Source organism: Balaenoptera physalus (assembly GCF_965194825.1).
Source record: "Balaenoptera physalus genome assembly, chromosome: 17".
In the NCBI taxonomy this organism is placed as follows: Eukaryota; Metazoa; Chordata; class Mammalia; order Artiodactyla; family Balaenopteridae; genus Balaenoptera; species Balaenoptera physalus.
The window spans coordinates 53,193,583-53,212,638 of record NC_138895.1 but is presented as its reverse complement, the minus strand read 5'-3'; the positions used below and the strand labels follow the sequence as shown (position 1 = coordinate 53,212,638).

Genomic DNA, 19,056 nt, shown 5'->3' with positions numbered 1-19,056 from the left:
CTTCGGTTTTCAGAGATTCGCTGCTGGAACCGTTCACACCACTCACCACTCCACAGCCTGGGATGACACAGAGCGGCCCCCGGCAAAAGGGTCGTCACCCCAAGGGGCCTCGTAGGCAAGTGTGCCCCTGGGAGTCACACCAGTGTGCGTGTGAGCTCCTGCAATGCCACTTACTAGTTGAGTGGCCTTGGCCTAGGGACTGAATCCCTCTGAGGATGAGAATCAGAATTCCTGATTTCCTCCCTGCCTGCCTGTCCTCCTCAAATAGGTCACATTCCAGGAGTCCCCAGGCCATGCGGGTGAGAGGGATAAGGATGGAGCCTGTGAAGGGATGGGAGCGCCCATTGGTCCAGGAGAATCCAGTGTGTGGGTACCAAGCAGTTGGCATCCGGTGGACCCAGCAGGGATGGCCACCCCTTCACACCCTGCGCTGCTGAGATGCAGGGCACATCCTGCTGGGCACGCAGCTCCTGCCTCTGCAGCCAGGCCAGCCCCAGGAGGGACTAATAACAGTAATAGTGACTATAGCCACCACCTGCTGACCCTGACTCTGTGCCCGGCACTCTTACAGGCAATTTATGTCTATTATAAACTCATTTAATGCTAATAACAACAATGGTAACTCATTTAATGCCCTGTACTGTTGGTATCCAATTTACAGATGGTGAAACTGAGAAGTTAAAGGACTTGTCCAAAGTCACATAGTTGGTAAGTGGCAGTTCTTAGATTCAAACCAAAGCAATCCAACTTGACTCAAGAGAGCGCTTTTAAGGACTAAGCTGAGGTGTCTCTTAAAGATACAGTCAGCACCGCTGTCAGCAGGGGCCAAGTGCAGAATCATGGAGAAGCAGGTTTTGGGGACCCAAGTCTGTTCCGTGTACGGAGCGTGGGGCTCTGTCACCTCACCCCCAGTGTAGAATGGATGCTCTGGTGCCAGGTGGCAGCCAGCAGAGCTAAAGGACAGCCCACCTCTGGGGCTGGGAAGAAAGAATCCATGGAGAGCTCCTTCCCTGGGTATTGGGCCCCTCCTGAGCCCCTCCATTGACACTGAGCTCGGTAATTCTGCTCCAAACCCTGCAATGGAACAGCACAGGCCCCTGACAAAACAGCAAACCCTGGGGAGAATAGCGGCAGAATTAGAGTAACAAATGCCTAACTCTGCGACGGGAGCTACATAAGCATTAGAATGGAAATTAACCTGGAGAAGAGAAATCTCGAATGGACTTTAGGGACTGGGTTTGTTTTTTTTTTTCCATTCCATAGGTTGCCTTTCAGAGAGAAAATTAAACACTAAACAGAAAGCGAATGTTCAAGGGAAGAGGGCCTCTGCTTTCCCATTGGTAGCCCGAATGCTCAGGCTGGGCCTGCCTCTGAGGTCCCCATCAGACCCGAAGCCTGGTGCCATGGCCTACATGTCCCGGCCCCCTTCTGCACATACTGTGGATGTCGGGGGTGATGAGGGCATATCTCTACATAACTAACCTTCAGTAAAGGGAGTTGAGGCGGGACAGCCATAAGGCCATCAGCTGAAACTGTTAGAGCCACTAATTGCTGCCTGGGATGATCCAAGCTCTAAGTGGAGCTTTTATGAAGCTGCAGAATTCCCAGGGGGTCTGCAGGACCGGGCATCCCAGCAGAGAAGGAGCAGCCATTACACTAATCACCACGTCCTCAGCCCGCCGTCCCTCCCCACGCCTCCCCCACCTCCATCAGTTCCCGGCCTCTCGCACCCTAATTATTCGTGGGCTGGGGGGTGGTACGTGCAGAGGCCTGACTCTCATAATTATATTAAGAGCTTTTGACAGGACCAACCTGTCTGTCTTCTATTTCTGTCTGGTTGAAATTCTACTGTGCTGAAATAAATGTCAGGAGAAGGATCCATCAACCCTTTCTGGAAAACAGACGAGACAGCAGAGTTCACTGTGCACCCAGCACTCCCGTCCACAGGGAGATTTATGGCTTGTTCTCTTGACTAACAGGAAGATTGCCCAGACTGAGGTCAGGTGGGAGGTGGGAATGTCTCAGAGTTCAATGCATTGCCTTCAGTTTTATGCCAATATCAAATCATAGGGCTGAAAGTGACCTCCAGGGGGTCTCTGACCTACCCCTGTTCCTACCTCATGGGCTGGCTCTCTCTTTACACCCCTGTTCTTGTCTTGACCTGACACGTGGTAGTTTGCCTTGTCAGGTATAAAAAAAGGTTTGCGCTGGCAAAGTCAAGGCCATTGGCCAGGACCTTCAACTGGCATGTTGGCCAAGGTCCTGACTGCCTTCCATCCCCAGCCACCTGCTTCTCTGACCTCAAGGGGAGTTAGCAGTATAAGAGCATAATGGCTGACACTGCAGGACTCCTGCAGGGAGCAGTGGAGGTGGAGGCATGAGGGTAAAAGGTCAAGAAAAGCACCCTGGACAAATAGTCACCTGCTCTCACTGAAGACCCGTACAATAACCAACATTATCAATTACATACCATATGCCAAGTCCTGAGTTCAGCACATAACATGGTGTATCTAATTTAAGCCTCATGACAATGCTATGAACTAAGCATTATTAGCCCATTTTGGAGATGAAGAAGTAGAGGCTCAGAGAGTTTAAGTAACGTATCCAGTGTCATATGGAGAGTTTCATGATTGGAATTGTATTTATAACTCAGTTTTGAACCCAGGCAATCCCAGGTCCTCAGACCAGCTCCTTTTATTATTATTTTGCTTTATTCGTTAGCAAGTTTTGCACCCGTGCATGAGTAAGTCATATCATGAGAATCTGTGTTTCATTTTCTTCATCTGGGGCCACGTGAGCACAGACTCTGGACTCAGACCTGCGTCTCTGCCACTACTTGCTCTGTGACCTTGGCGCCTCACAGGGTCTGCTTTCTGTCATCCAAATAGAGATAGTACCTCCCACACGATAATGCTGCCAAGCACATAATAGATGCTCAATAAATGGTGTCGTTTACCATTATTATCAATAATAATATCTCTAATTCAGTCTTATTTAACCGTCCGGCTCCAACAAGAGGGATGAGTCTCTTGTACTTTATGCATTTATTTAAATAGACCTATTTAAACATTAGATGGTGGCTTCATTTGAATGGAAGCCTCTAAAGTCAGGGGCTCTCATAATTTTCTGTGAAGACCACTCTCTCCCATTTCCTCATCTCCATAGCACCCGCCTTGTGATATTTATCAATTGGACCCAGATTAGGTCACAGAAGGGCTGAAACTACTGACAAGCATGTGTATTAATGCAGTCAGTCCAAACAAATATCCACAAGAAAACCCACCAAAAGCAAGGTGAATTCATTCTAACAACTTTTGAGTAGGAAAAAAAAACAAAGAAAGGGTTGGAAAGATTAGGCCCACTGGCTTTGACTAAATGCTTCACTTTGTTCTGGATGTTTTGTCCTCAGGCAAAGCCCGCAAACATTTCTGGCTGAATCTCTGCACTTCCCGGGTTCTGCAGCTATGTCCTACGAAAAGGAAACAGTTTCTCCGAAAACCCAATAACCTGCCTCCCGCTATCCTGCCTGTAGAGTATCAGGCAAGTACCTATTTAGGCAGGAAGGGAGACAGCAAGCAGAAGTGAAGACGTTCCTCTTTAAGTGTATGAGGTCAGGTGTAGCTCCTAGAAAAATCATAATCAGGTCTTTGGAAGAAACCTCATTCCAGCACAGATGGTCCTGACTGACAAGCCCAGCCAGCCTTCAGAGTGAGCGTTGAGACAAAGCTAAAGTAACAGGACTTTCCACCAAGGTAAGAGGGTGTATTTCAAGGGGAAAAGATGTTTTAAACCTGAATATTCATACTCAAATCACTGGGCTCCCTTTGCCTTTCTTTTTTTCTTCTATTAGATTTATTTTTCTAAGGTCTACAGCAATTATCTTGAAAGGGAAATTTTAAAACACTGCACCTTGCTCATGGTCAGGGGGCAATGATTTTTTTTTTTTTTTTCTAAATTGGATCACACGTTTTGTATTTATTCATCCCTCCTGCCTCCACGTGTCTCTCTCCCCAGCTCTGGGACGGGCCCAGAGACAATCACCCCCATCTTTGAGTCAGCATCGCTCTCTAGCTCCATCCCATTCTCATCCCTCCATGTCAGTGCTGGTGGGGAGATCTCAGGGCTGATACCCAAAGGCTAGAAGGCATAGGGTGCACTCACATGCCTGGGTTTGTATCCTGGCTCCCTGCTTAGAGCTGTTTGAGCTTGGGCAAGTTACTTAACCTCTCTGGGCTTCAGTTTCCTCATTGGTAAAATGAGGAATGAGAACTAGGACAATTAAGACAAACAAAGCATGCTTGCAACAGTGCCCAGCACGTGAGAAGTACTGGGTGAGTGGCATCTATTATTAATAGCCATTATTAGCCATAGATTCATAATGTACTCTCATAGATGTCTCTGCTCACATCATCCCAAAGACTATCTGTGGTCATCTGGGATGATACCGTTTGGGCACAAGAGCTGGGCATTGCACACCACACCATGTGTACACACCACACAGTGTGTGCACACCACACTGTGAGATCTCAGAGAGGGGTTTCCTGAGGCCCAGAGAGGCACCTTTGCTCAACCCAGTGAGGGCCAGGACTGGAGATCAGGTGGCCTCATCCTCAGGCTGAAATTTATTAGTCAGCCTAAGATTTAAAAACTTTGGCAGAAGAAGAATCACTCTCGAGACTCAAATCACACGAAGCTGAGCCTGGGTACGTGTGTTGTGCTTAAATGAAGCAGCTTATAATGTGGGTATTCAATTGCTATAATCTGTTCTAAATTTAAGCATGCGAAACGTCAAGTTATCTCACTATTTTGCTTCAGTTAAAAAAAAAAAAAAGATTTAGATTTATGACCGGATGTTACAAGAACTGCTGCTTCATTTCAAATCCTGGCAGGTCCCTCCAAAGCAGCAATTGACCAAGAAGTCACTTCCTGAGCTGAAGGTCAGTGTGTTGGCCCTGGAATGAACATCAGTGCATCAGCGATAAGAGCCAAGCGCTCTCTCCTGCCATTTTGGGGTGAGGTTGGGGGGAGGCCTTGAGGCTCCAGCTGCTCCTGGCACCCCCTATGCTCCCCATATGGCCCCCAGCCCCCTCCCCTGCGCCCCTCCCACGTAGTGCTGCCACAGAGCTCCACAGGGCATGTCTGTAAGACCTGGGATGCTACATTCCCTTGCCCTCAGACCCTTGGCAAAAGTGTACCCATCTGAAAGGGCTCCCCTGGACTTAGTGCTGGGGCCTAAGGGACAGCCTGGCTTTGGGATCGCAAGTCACTTTTAAATGGCCTTTCAATGTCTGGGAATTCAAGAAGGTACCAGGGTAGGTTAAATATGTTTCTCCTGGTTTATGTGTTCTTGGGTAACAACCTTTCAAAACATCCTTTTTCCTTATCAAATGTCTGAAAAGAAAACTTCCAGATGGCTAAAAATCCCCTTTAAATAGACAAAGGAAATGGGACCTGGGAGCACTTTTTATTCACTTTCTAACCGGGTCTGGTTACCCCCTCTGTCTGGTATAGATAAGCAAACATTTACTTTTTTGTAACTTAGAGCCAAGAGGCTAGAACTCTGTTGTGTACCTGGTGCTTTCACAGCTTGAGTAAGAGTACTGTCGATCATAAATTGTCAATTGCTCCCCAACCCCAAGAGCTGCACCAAAGGCCACCTGATCTAAAGCCATCCCTGATCAATTGCCATCTCATCTCCCCATCTTAATTCTCAGCACCTGGCTCCCCGAAAGTTTTCTTGTTTGTTTAGCTACGGTCTCCAGAGCACAAGAATATAAACTCCTGGCATCAACCTTGACCACAGCCGTGTCCACGGAGCCCAGAACAGTGAGTTGTTCAACACTCAAGGCTCTTTACTGTGTTAACCCTTGTTATGCAGGAGAGGCCAGGAAACAAGTAGAGAACCAGAAGAAGAAGGAAAGCCCCACGGGGTAGGGGAACATCTGGATATCCACCAAGTAAAGGAAGCTGTTTCCAGGAGAAATCCAAGGAAGGAAAAATCCAGAGTCTGATGACATGTGGAGGTAGAAGAGGCTAGAAGGGCTGGCTTCCTTCTTTCTGCATTGCTGGACCTACAGGAATAAACAAGAGTTTCAAGTCTCAACGGAGCTTTTCAGTCACGCTTCTCCTTCAGCAAGCTGCCTGATGTTCACATGATCCTCTCTCACATCCTCTGAGCCCAGAAATAGTCTCAAACTGGCTGCTGGAATCCATCCTTTGGTCTGCTCCCATCGCGCCTCATCATAGCCACAGGTGCTGTGGCATCAGAGGCCACACTGGACAGTGTTGGGAGCGTAACAAACCCTGTGGGTGGCCATGCCGCCTACCTAAACTGATAAGACGGCTCCATGGACTTCACACACTGAGATGTAAGTCAAGGAAGAGCCCACAGGGGAGGAGGGAGTTAGGCCTGGGGACAGTGCTCAGGAGCACTGCCAGATGCAGCCAGGAGGGGCTTTGAGCAGTGGATTGGTCAGCTCAGGCTGAGGAACAAAAGACCATAGACTCGGTGGCTTAAACAACAGAAATTGATTTCTCAGTTCTGGAGGAAGGAAGTCCAAGATCAGGTGCCAACAGGTTTGGTTTCTTCTGAGACCTCTGTCTTTGGCTCACAGATGGCCACCTTCTCACTGTGTCCTCACAAGGTCTCTCCTCTGTGCACGCACCTCTCTGGTGTTTCTCTGCGTGTCCAAGTTTCCTCCTTTTATAAGGACATCAGTCATATTGGATTATAGCCCATCCTATTGGCCTCATTTTAACTTAATCACCTCTCTAAAGACTCTATCTCCAATCACATTCAGAAGTACTGAGGGTTAGGATTCAGCATATGAATTTAGGGAGGACACAATTTAGCCCATAATAAGCAGTGTAGGAGCATGGAACCATGGGCACCACGGGCTTTGGAGGTTTGAAAGGATGGGAGGTGGAAAAGAAAGATTCAGTAGCAATTAGAACCAAGGGTGAAGTCTGGAGTTTAAAACCACCAGTTAGAATTGGGATTGTGTTACGGGTTGGTTCGTTCCCACTCCCTCCCCCAAATATCTTGAAATCCTATCCTCTAGAACCCCAGAATGTGACCTTATTTGGACGTAGAGTCTTTACATGGGTAATCAAGTTAAAATGAGGTTATTAGGGTGGGTGCTAATCAAATGTGACTGATGTCCTTATAAAAAGGGGAAATTTGGACACAGAGAGACACACAGAGAAGGAAGGTGATGTGAACATGGAGGACCAGAAGGAGCAATCTACGAGCCAAGGAACGCCGAAAATTGCCTGCAAACTACCAGAAGCTGTGTAGACAAGTAAGGATTCCCCTACAGTTTTCAAAGGGAGCATTGGTTTTTGACCTCATAATCTAGATATTATTTTTTATAACATCAATGTAAGATTTTTCCAAATTCAGAATTTTTAAAAAATTTTGCTTACCCTTCTTTCTTGTATCTCAGACCTATTGAGGATTCTTTTTTTTTTTTCCCCTCTCTTTCTCTTTCTGTCTCTCTTTATAGTATAGACTTTAGAATTTCAATTAGTAAGCGTTTGGAGGTCAACTTCCTCAGTGGTTATCTGAAAATGTCTTTATTTTGCCTTTGTTCTTGAGAAGTAGTTCTGCTAAGTATATCTATCTAGCTTGACAACTATCTTATCTGAGCATACTGAAGATATTGTCTTACTATTTTCTGACTTCCATTGTTGCTGCTAAGTCAGCTGTCAGTCTAATTATCACTTGTTTGTGGTTATCTTTCCTTTCTCACTGGCTGTCTTAAAGATGTCATTGCCTCTGATTTCTGCAGTTTTGCTATGATGTGTCTAAGTACGTTCTTTTGTCTACCTTCTTCTTAGTTATGCTGCTTGGAAGTCATAGGGCTTCCTGACTGAAGATGTGTCTTTCATAGTATTTGGAAAATTTCTCTCTCTCTCTCTCTCTGGGAGAGGAGATATGCTAATCAACTTTTTATTTTAAAACAATTTTAGGTTTACAGAAGCACAAAGGTAGTGTAAAGATAGAAGATAGTACATATACCCCACACCCAATTTCCCCTATTATTAACATTTTACATTAGTAAGGGGCAGTCTCATCTGCTTTAAAATTCTGCTTCTTACCAGTTCTCTTTGTCCTCTTCTTCTATAACTCTCATTAAATATATATTGGCATTTTTACTCTATCTTAAATGTTTGTTAACCATTCTTTCAGATTTTCTATCTCTTTTGACACCTCTTCTTCCATGTAATTTATTTAGACCTATCTTCCAGTTCACCAATTCTCTCTTCAACTGTGTCCAAACTGCTGTTTAACCCATTGATTAGTATTTTATATTTCATTTATGATACTCTTTACTTCTATAAGTTCTACTTGGATATTTTTCAAATTTCATCTGAACATTATCACTTTGATACCTGCTGCTCCTTACTAGTGTCTTTAATTCCTACTTTGTTTCTTTAATCAGGTGGTATTCTATATTTCATAATCCCAGTATCTGAAGTCTTTGTAGTTCTGGTCTTTATTTTTTATTCTGACTCTTATTCATGAAATATTGTCTCATTTTCTCTTTTGTGATTTTTTTTTTTTGTAAATGCATATTTGTTGCAACTCTATCAGTGAAAATTAAGGCCTGGGTTGAGAGCATGACTCGTGTTTGCTTATGCCAAATGGGGGAACAACAGCCAAGAGTCACCTAAGTGACAATACTTGGGTTGGGAGAGGGGGTTACTTGTCTGAGTACAAGACAGACAGTTGTCCCTGTTGTTTGTCTCTGAGTGCCATAATGGTTCTTGCGTTTCTAATTTCCCTTTCCTCTGTGGGTGTAACTCTTTTTAAAACCTATAAATACTTGTGGTGGCCTTTGATCTGCCTCCCCCCTTTGAATCCACCCCCCTGGGCACTAATGTTCTAGACCAGTGGGATGCACACAATGCCCCCAGGGTTCACTTGCTTCTGTATTGTGCTGACTTACCTTCCTGGATTCCTGCAGCAGTTCTGCACCTGGCCACCACCACAATGCTCTCTAAACCACACATAATGTGTATACTTTATATTTATTACAGAACACTCCCTAAAATATATAATCATGTACATATTTAAATGACATATATATACATGTTTATGAATATATACAATTGAGCAGTTATTATTATGCTGAAGAAGATATGGAAGGAGAAGGAAAGAAGGATGAGTTCATTCATACTAGGGCAGCAACAGCAAAATAAGACAGACAATGATTTGCCCAATATATTTACACTCATGAGGTAGGAGCATGAGTGGGATACCTGTTTTAGCATCTGACACCTTGTTAAGGTAAATAAGAAAAATTTCATTAAGAATTCCAAACATGCCAGCAATAACTTTTGGATGCCATGGTTTCCACACAAGGGAGGGAAGAGGAAGGCTGGGAGGATGGCAGGGCAGCTTCCCTGTGCTACTGACTTTGCCAGCACTTGAGCCCTGGCAGGGAGTTAGAAAAAGCTGATGTTAGCAACCTCAGGCATATGACTAACAAACATTCCCAACACTTCTTAATCCACTTCTTAGTTCTCTTTCCAATCACACTCAGCAAACTTGCACTTTTACCTTCATAGCTCATTATCTGAGTTACCATTGTTCCTGTTTCTCTCAAAGTCGGTCTCCAGTTCTCAGAATCTCTCTTCTCAGCTCTCCTGACAGCCCTTTTCATAGATATATAAATGTATTTCTCCTAGTTCTTCTTTGGCTCTGTGTGCCCGGGTGAGCAAGGCAGCACATGGCTATAGAAGTGACTGTCCCTGAAGTGGGGTCAGATGATGAGAAAGTGAGTGTGTTTAGGCCTTAATGACTGGGGATACAATGGCATCCTATCTTTATGTGTGATCTGAAGTCAGCTTGCCTTTGAATGAGACAGGTCTGAACCATCACTGGTGCTGAAATAAACTCTTTGTTTACTCCAAGCCACCAAGGAACACACAGTTAGCTCATCTCTGTTGAGAACGCTGGATCCCTGTGACAGTCAAAGAGGCTTCACTTTTGGCAATGAATAGGAGGCTCTGCCATGGTGATGATGGTCCATGACTTTTATCTTCCATTTGTGGCTTCTCAAAGCTGAAGCCCTGGTGAACTTTTCCTCTCTTTTCTAGGTCATGAAGAGGAAACCTGGATTCTAGATGACTGCAAAGAGGTAAAATATCTCCAAAAGATAAAATTCTTTACTTCTTTCCAAAAGACTTTAATAACAGAATGGTGCTATATTTTGTGAAATCATATTACAAAATGAATTTTGCTATGATGGAGACAAAAACAGACTAAAAGCAATAAAAGCATAGCTTACCTTAAGAGACAAAAATAAAGGTATCCTGTATTGGCCATTTGTAAACTTTTATAAATTCTCTGTTTATGTCATTTTAAAATCCTTTTTTTCTTTTAGATTATCTTTTTTAAAAAATTCACCTTTCTTACTGATCTCCATCTATGCGGATAATATTCTCCAACTTGGTGGCTTTAAAAAAAAAAAAAAAGACTTTTTTTTTCTTTACTAGAGAAGTTTTAAATTTTATAAGCTCAAATCTGTCAATCTTTTTCTTTATGCCTCCTGAATTTTTTGGTTTTTGTTTTGTCTTGTTTAGGAAGGCCTTTCTTATCTCAAGATTACAAAGAGATATTCTAATCATCTAGGTTTTCTTTTTACATCTTGATCTTTAATCTACCTGGAATTTATTTCTGTGTATGGTATGGGATAAGGATCCAACTTAATTTTTGTCCCTTTATGAGTATCCCTCATTGCTCCTTACTGGCCTGTTTGGCTGCCTTGAAAAGATAAGCCTGGAAATAATCAGCCCACAAGGTATTCCTGAAATCAGCAGCAGGATTCCATTCTGTTCTAACTACATAAGTGGTAGGGTTATTTTCAAGCGGAAAAAGTGCAAGTGAAACCAACCATGAATGCTTAGTTGTAACAAACATGAATAACTTGCTGGTTTTCTTCCAGAAGATGCTCTGACCATAGGGCTCTACCACCTCAAATTCATTTCCTTTCAATTTTAAAAGGAATTATTATACATTTGCTTTATACCCTGAACATTGGGAATGATCATACAACATACATCCCATATGCTCAAAATGCTTAGTCTTATGGGAAAACCAATTATATATCAATATCTATCTATATCTACGTAATATAAATATATACATGCAGCTGAGTTGAATAAACACCCTAAGGCAATATATATTAATGCACTATGATGCGCTAATGAATTCCTATCTCCCCTCCAAGTCCCTGAGAGGGTAGGATGGTGTCACTGTCGTTTTCATTTGCCTGGAACAAAGTAGGAGATTGGTAAACATAGGTTGAATGGAATTGAAATAGCAGATAGCGTCGGAACTGAGAGAAGAGAGAAATCTTCATATTTAATAAAGGTCAGAGGATGTTTCCTAGAGGCGACACTGTGCTGGCCCTAACGATCTGGAGAGATAGAAAAGAGGAGGGAGGGGCTGCCAGGGTCATCTGACCCTGAGTATTGTCTCCCTTGGAACCAATTTTCTCCGTTCTCACATATTAGTTCAGGTTGTCTGGGGGGATGGGGAATTGAAAAGGTGCAAACATGGTGTTGATCTCTCTCAATCATCAAATGCTTCCAGAGCCCCGTAGCTTTTCAAACCCGTGGAAATAGATTCTCTGCGACCAACGTCCCTACTGACGCTCCTCTCTGCAGGAGCGACCAGCCGAGCGTGAGGCGCACGCGGGAATCCATCTGACACAGGGCTTTAGCGCCGTGAGTACACACCGTGCTCACAGAGCAGAAGATGCAAAACACCCCTGGCCGTCTCGTCAGAAGCCCGAGTCTGACCTCTCCTCCCAGAGCCAGTGCTAGTGTCAGTCACCAAACAGCAGCGGGTTTTCTGCCCAAGCACAGGAGCGACACAGCTGGCCCTGGAGGTGCTGACCCTTCAGGTCAGCCCTGAGGAGGACAAGGAAACGAAGCTGAAGACAAAGAATGGACCCAAGCCCACACCCTAAGTCAGAGCCCCCTGAATTTGCCTGGCACATTTCCTGGGACCTCAGGACACTGGGACAAGGAGACACGTGGCTGTGACCTAGGCCAGGAGAATACAGGTTCCTGCAGACCAAGCTCCTCTGCACCCTTCTCTGCTAACGAGGACCCTGTGCCCAGCCTGTTGGAGCAGAAAGGTGGAAAATCAGACACCCTCCTGGCCTCCCACGGGCGAGAGGATGCTTCATGGAAGGCCCGGGGCAAGATGAGCTTTCCTCTCTCTTGAAGGGTGCTACTGACCCCGCCCAGCTCTGCAGGGAAAGGGTCTCATTTCCAAAATGACAATTGGTGATTTTTCTGTTTTAAATTAGATTTAGCAGAATGGCTTTTGGCATTCACTTACCCTCTTCTGTTTTCTTTCTCTTCTACTGGAAAGGTGGGACTGAACCGGGATTGTGAGCAAGGCATGGCTACATGGGGGCTGGGGTTCTCCGACCCGCACCTTTGCTGCCCTTGCTGAGCTCTGCTTGAAGCCAACTTCCCACCATCAATGCATGTACTGAAAGCAGAATTTGTCTTCTGAAACCTCCTGGGCCAAGATTTCCCCAAATTGCTGGCATATTAAAACGAAGCCGCCATGTGAAATACCGAGCGGGGATCCAAGGCCACAGTCAAGTTCACCTGCCCCACCTGTCTCTAAGCCATGCCCCTGGCCTCCACACTCATCACTGGGGGCGACCTCTCCGTTCTGGGGTGAGTCTCCCCAGCTCCGAGATCCTGCTCACGACCCTTCTGTGAGTCCTTGACTACGGTGGCTCTAGCCCTTCCTCTCCAGGCCACACTCGGGGAAGGTCTGATCCCTGTCTCCCCGAGACCCTGTCCTCACACCTCTGTCCCCCTTGATCTCCAGCCTGCTGTTCTGAGCACAGGCTTTTCTCTGCATGTCGGGAGTAGGGCTTTCGAGGGGGACAGAACACCTCACTCAGGAACTTGGCTACCTTCTGGCACTAGCCCAAGGAAAACCTTCCTTCCTGCCAGGGTCCCACCACAAAGAGAAGAAAGACGAATTCACCCAGTACTTACTGAGCATCTCCCCTGTGCCCGGCACTGTCTAGGAACTGAGGAAACATCAGTGCACAAAACAGACAGATATTCCTGCCCTTGTGGAGCTTATGTTATAGCAGGGGAGGGCAGTGGGGACAATAAACAAATATTATGAATAAACAGAAAAAACTTAACACAAATTAATCTTTTAGCAGATCATCCCACCACACTGGCATACCCCCAATTTAAAATATATGTACTTTTTTCCAGTGGTGGTTTAATTCAGATCATAATGGCCTTGATGACTGCCCTCCTAAGACCAGTGGGGCTGGTCATAGAGTTCAGCAGAGATTTGTTTAAGCTTCTCTTTTTAAAAAATCCATGAGCAGGCCCAGGAAAACCTCCCCTATACCCACAGTCACATGTGAGAAAGGTCGACCTTATACAAACGTTTGACTAAAATTTGCAAGACTGAAACTGGAGAGAATGCAAGTACCAATATAAAAGGCATTCTCATGAGAAGCCTGGTTCAAAAGCTTTAAAAAGAAACGTTCTGCACAATATAATACACCAAGAAAAAAATCTGCCTCAGCAGATCTCTACCCTGCAGCAATTTTCCCCTAGCTACTGAAGCAGGTTCTGTGGTAGGTTGCCTGAAGGAGAAGGCGTGTCCTTCTAAACCAAAGAATCCTGTGCATTGAGAGGCAAATTTCTTCTAGACCTTCATTTGCTGTAAGTATTTACATGCAAACACACACACATACACGCACACACAACCAGCTAGCTAAAATGTTTCTTCTTCTTTTTTAATGTTTTTTAACAGATTTTTTTGATGTGGACCATTTTTAAAGTCTTTATTGAATTTGTTACAATATTGCTTCTGTTTTATGTTTTGGTTTTTTGGCTGGGAGGCATGTGGGATCTTAGCTGCCCGACCAGGGATCGGATCCACACCCCCTGCGTTGGAAGGTGACGTCTTAACCATTGGACCGCCAGGGAAGTCCCTTAAAATGTTTCTTCTAATCCCCATTTTTTTTTAAATTAATTAATTAATTAATTTATTTATGGCTGTGTTGGGTCTTTTTCTGAGCGAGGGCTTTCTCCAGTTGTGGCAAGCGGGAGCCACTCTTCATCGCGGTGCGCGGGCCTCTCACTATAGTGGCCTCTCTTGTTGCGGAGCACAGGCTCCAGACACGCAGGCTCAGTAGTTGTGGCTCACGGGCCTAGTTGCTCCGCGGCATGTGGGATCTTCCCAGACCAGGGCTTGAACCCGTGTCCCCTGCATTAGCAGGCAGACTCTCAACCACTGTGCCACCAGGGAAGCCCCTCCCCATTTTTTATGAGAACTTGATCTTTCCTTCAGAGATTCTGCCTGCCGTGGAACACTCTTGTTTCCAGATCTGTCCTTAGCTGATGTTTCTTGCCCTTTAGGAGGCAACATGCTAAAGGATGCTATCCTTTAGCATCCCCTCCTGAGATGCCTTTCCTGACTAGTCTAGGACATACCCTTCAGGCCATACTCCCCACCCACCCTCTGACTCCCTTTTAGAAGGGAAGGCAGAACTAAATATAATTTATTTAGTTTTATCAGAACTAAATATAATTGGAAATGATCTCTTTCACTCATTGATTCCTTTGCTCACTTGTTTGTTGTATGTCTGCTTCCACTGGAAGATAAGCTTCATGGGAACAGAAAGCTTATCTTGCTCACTCCCCAGCTCCTAAAACAGTGTTTGGCAAGAGTAAATGTTCAATAAACATGTGCTGAATGAACACATGAAAACCTGCCAGACTTCATTTAGCAAAGCAGCTTTGATTTTGCTGCTACCTCAAGTGGACATCTTATTTCCCTTCCTTTTATCAGCAGTCCAGTGTTCTGTCTCCACTTTCGATCACTCCTTCCTCAGTCTGGCTTCATATCTGACCCCATCGCCTCCATAAAGCAGATCTCTTGAAGGTCAGCCATGTCTCCTTCAAGGTCAGATTCAGCAGTCTTTCCTTGGCCTCGGCTGTTTTTGACTTATCTCCAGATTTGGTAGTGAGGAACCTTCCTGAGATGCTTCTCATGAATGTGGCCCTAGTAAACTGAGCCCTTTGCTTTTCTATGTGTTTTTATTTTGCCTCTGTACATATGCGTTCTTCCTATGTATTCCTTACGTTTCTGTCCTTAGAGTTTTGCTTTCCACTCTCTCTCCTCTTTACATCAAAGATGGTATCTACTGCTCTGTCTTCATCAAGGGTCTCAGTCTTAGATGATACATATGGGAGTCAGAACAGCAGTTGCACAGATAGCAGTTCTTTTGCCCTAGGCACATGTAGGATTATTTATCCACATTCTCCTGATCTCAAGGATGATCACATGACTTGCTTTTGCCAATGAAATGTGAGGGGAAAAAAAGGCATGTGACACTTCTGGGCAGCAGTTTTGTTTTTTTTTTTGTATTGGTAATAGCTGTATTTGAAAGTTCCCCATTGTTACATGAGGTCTGGATTACAACTTGTATACAATAAGTGATTTCCAAAAAAGTAAAGAAAGAGAAGGGAAGGAAAGAAGGAAAGAAAGGAGGGAAGGAGGGAAGGAAGGAGGGAGGGAGGGTAGAAAAGGAAACCTATATTCATCGACATCATAATATGGGATGTTTATTTCCAAGAGAGATTCTACTGCTGCTATCGTGCACAAGAAGCAGCACCAGTTAACACTAGATTAAAATTTGCTCAACTTTCTAACTGGCTCCTGGTTGTCCATGTTCCCCTTGCCCAGCCTCCATGATCACTGAGAATACACTGAAATGGAGCCTCCATGAAACTGCGTCCCTGATGAACAGAGTCTCCTTGCTGAATTGCGGTGGCCATGGTGTGTGAGTTATAAATAAGCACGATTGTTTCAAGTCACTAGGATTTTTAGTGCTGCTTGTTAAGGCAGCATAAGCTGGCCTATTCTGACTTTCTTCTGAAGTTCAGTCCCCACTTCTCCAGCTGCTTTTAAGATTTCCATCTGGCTTTACTTACAGAAGTATAAGCCTAACATATCTATACTTGTATGTATCATTTTCTTCCCCAACTCTACAACATACCACTCCCCCTGACTTTTCTATTTTGGTTAATGGTACCAACACTCTTCTCAAAACCTAAACTTTATAAATCGGTTACCATATTTTGTCTCTCCTTCATTTATACCCCACTTTTTTGTTCCCACGGGTGCCTCCTGGGTCTTGCCTTGATTAGTACACTCGTGGGTCAGTCCTATACTAGTACACCTCTTGAGTCATCTCACTGCTTCCATTAACTCTTCTTCCTTTGTCATGGGCCATTCATGAATGTGATAAAGGTAGATTCCAGATCATATTATTCCTTTGTTCAAAAACGTCAATGTGCCGCCGTTGTCTACTGAATCAACTCTCAATCCTGGATCTAGCATTTACAACCCCTTTTTTCTCACCTCTAATCTCCTCTCCCACTATTCCTTTGCATGGATCTTACATGAGCAGTGAACCACTTAACTCACTATGAATGGGATATACTCTGAGCTAGTTTGCCTCTGGTGCACTTAGAATTAATTCCCTGTCCTTGCTTTTCTTCCCATATGCTTGTCAAAACCCAAGTCCACCTTTGAAATCCTGCTGAGATACCACTTTCTTCATAGAACCTTCTCTGATCGTTCCAACCAAAAAGCGACTCCGCTCTCTTCTGAGCCCTCAGCTACTTGCCCTGCTCCACTTCTTGCTGCCACAGTAATTTCTGCAGAAGTCTCATCTCCTCTACAGTAACCTTTTCTCCTTGAAGTCACCATAGCCTGAACACCTTTGGCTTCCCCACAGAGCACAGGTCCTAACTTTTGTTGTTTTCCCATAAACACTAGTTGAGTGAAGAAGCACCAGGGCATGGCCTCAATTCACAGAAAAGCTGTGTGACTAAGCAAAGTGAATTCATGTGGGAATTTCACAAATTGACAAAATGGAGAGCTATATCAAGTCTAGGCAATAATTAGTGTTATTGTTGGTTTTTGGTTTTGCATCTATTAAAAAATGGGCCATCACTGGGCTATGAAATTTGTTGTGAATTAGAGATGTACTGCGGGTGATAATGACCACCTAAATATTAGAAACATCTGTGGCTCACCATCATTAGCTTTTCCCAGTGTAGTTTATTAAAGAAATACTGTCAGATCCCAACTGTATACTTAAGACTGTTTATTTATAGCACAGTAAGTGCTGGAGAAGTAACTGGAAACCCTCAAATCTCCCTGTTATCATTTTTTTTCCAGGAAAAATCCTTATTACTGAAATGGCTCCTTTATAACCTTCTCCTTGATCTGGGATATCAGCTTCTGACCATCTAACTCTGGGAATACAGATGACATAGTGTTGTAAAGTAATGAGTGACCACAGAGCCGATGACTCTCTAAAGATGAGAAACATAAATACAGACCAACATAAACATGAACTTGCTCTGAGAACTTTCCACATCAGTAGTTCTTAAAAGTGTAGTCCACAGACCAGCAGCACCAGTAGCACCTGGACCCTTTTTGGAAATGCAAATTATTGAGCCCTTTCTCAGACCTACCAAATCAGAAACTCTGGCAATGGGGCCTAGACATTTGCATTTTAACAAGGTCTTCTTGGTGATTCTGATGGGCACTGAAGTCTGAGAACCACTGCTCTATATCATCTGTTAAGACATAAGGTCAAGAGAACTGAGTAAATTCTATTGGGTGGGCCAAAAATTGCCTTCGTTTTTAAAGTAAAAAAGCAAAAGACACGTTTTTCATTTTCACCAAGAACTTTATTGAACAACGTATTCACTGTTTTGTTCCACTACTTTCTGCTGTTTTTCAGGCAACTTCATAATTCCATCTTCCCAAAGCTTTTAATCTTTTTCAGCAAAGAACTGTTCCAGGTGCCTTATACAGTCTTCCAGGGAATTGACATTTTTTCCATTAAGAGAATTTTGTAAAGACCAAAATAAATGGAAATCCGAAGTTGCAATGTCTGGTGAATACGGCAGATGAATCAGAACTTCCCAGCCAAGTTGTAACAGTTTTTACCTGGTCATCAAAGAAACATGTGCCCTTGCCTTATCCTGATGGAAGATTATGCGTTTTCCGTTGACTAATTCTGCATGCTTTTCGTCGAGTGCTGCTTTCAGTTGGTCTAATTGGGAGCAGTACTTGTTGGAATTAATCGTTTGGTTTTCCGGAAGGAGCTCATAATAGAGGACTCCCTTCCAATCCCACCATATACGCAACATCACCTTATTTGGATGAAGACCGGCCTTTGGTGTGGTAGGTGGTTGTTCATTTCGCTTGCCCCACGATCTCTTCTGTTCCACATTATTGTACACTATCCACTTTTCATCACCCGTCACAATTTGTTTTAAAAATGGAACATTTTCATTACGTTTAAGTAGAAAATTGCATGCGGAAATACAGTCAAGAAGGTGTTTTTCACTTAACTTAGGTGGAACCCAAACATCAAAGTAATTAACATAACCAAGCTGGTGCAAATGATTTCAGCACTTGATTTGGATATTTTGAGTATGTCAGCTACCTCCTGCGTGGTATAACGTTGATTGCTCTCAATTAATGTCTCGATTTGATTGCTATCAACTTCAAGTGGTCTACCCGACCGTGGAACATCGTCCGGTGAGAAATCTCCAGCACGAAACTTTGCAAACCACTTTTGACACGTTCGATCAGTCACAGCACCTTCTCCATACACTGCACAAATTGTTTTTGCATTTCTGTTGCATTTTTACCTTTTTTGAAATCATAAAGCATAATATGCCAAAAATGTTGCTTTTTTTCTTCCATCTTCAATATTAAAATGGCTACACAAAATTTCACCAATTTTGATAAGTTTTTTAAAAATGCACGTGGATATGACAGCTGTCACATACAATCTAACAAAATTGTTTTGAATGAAGTTAAAGACAATTAAGTGCTACTAAAGCCATCTTATGGAAAAAAACGTGTCTCTAGCTTTTAGATTGCTCATCTGTTCTTAATATATTAGGCCTATGCCTGCACTGACACAGAGTGTGTGTGTGTGTGTGTGTGTG

The 19,056-nt window shown here is 43.9% G+C and overlaps 1 long non-coding RNA gene across 2 annotated transcripts; it reads left to right on the top strand.

Moving 5' to 3' along the window:
• Positions 1-1,822: 1,822 nt before the first annotated feature.
• Positions 1,823-17,997, top strand: LOC309647232. Of its 2 annotated transcripts, XR_014255873.1 has the most exons (6): positions 1,823-1,998; positions 3,410-3,752; positions 10,105-10,145; positions 12,392-12,708; positions 15,761-15,853; positions 17,880-17,997. It is a non-coding gene; the product is annotated as an uncharacterized lncRNA (long non-coding RNA). The 2 variants fall into 2 exon arrangements; XR_014255874.1 differs by lacking the exons at positions 1,823-1,998; positions 3,410-3,752 and adding an exon at positions 6,035-6,368.
• Positions 17,998-19,056: the final 1,059 nt, after the last annotated feature.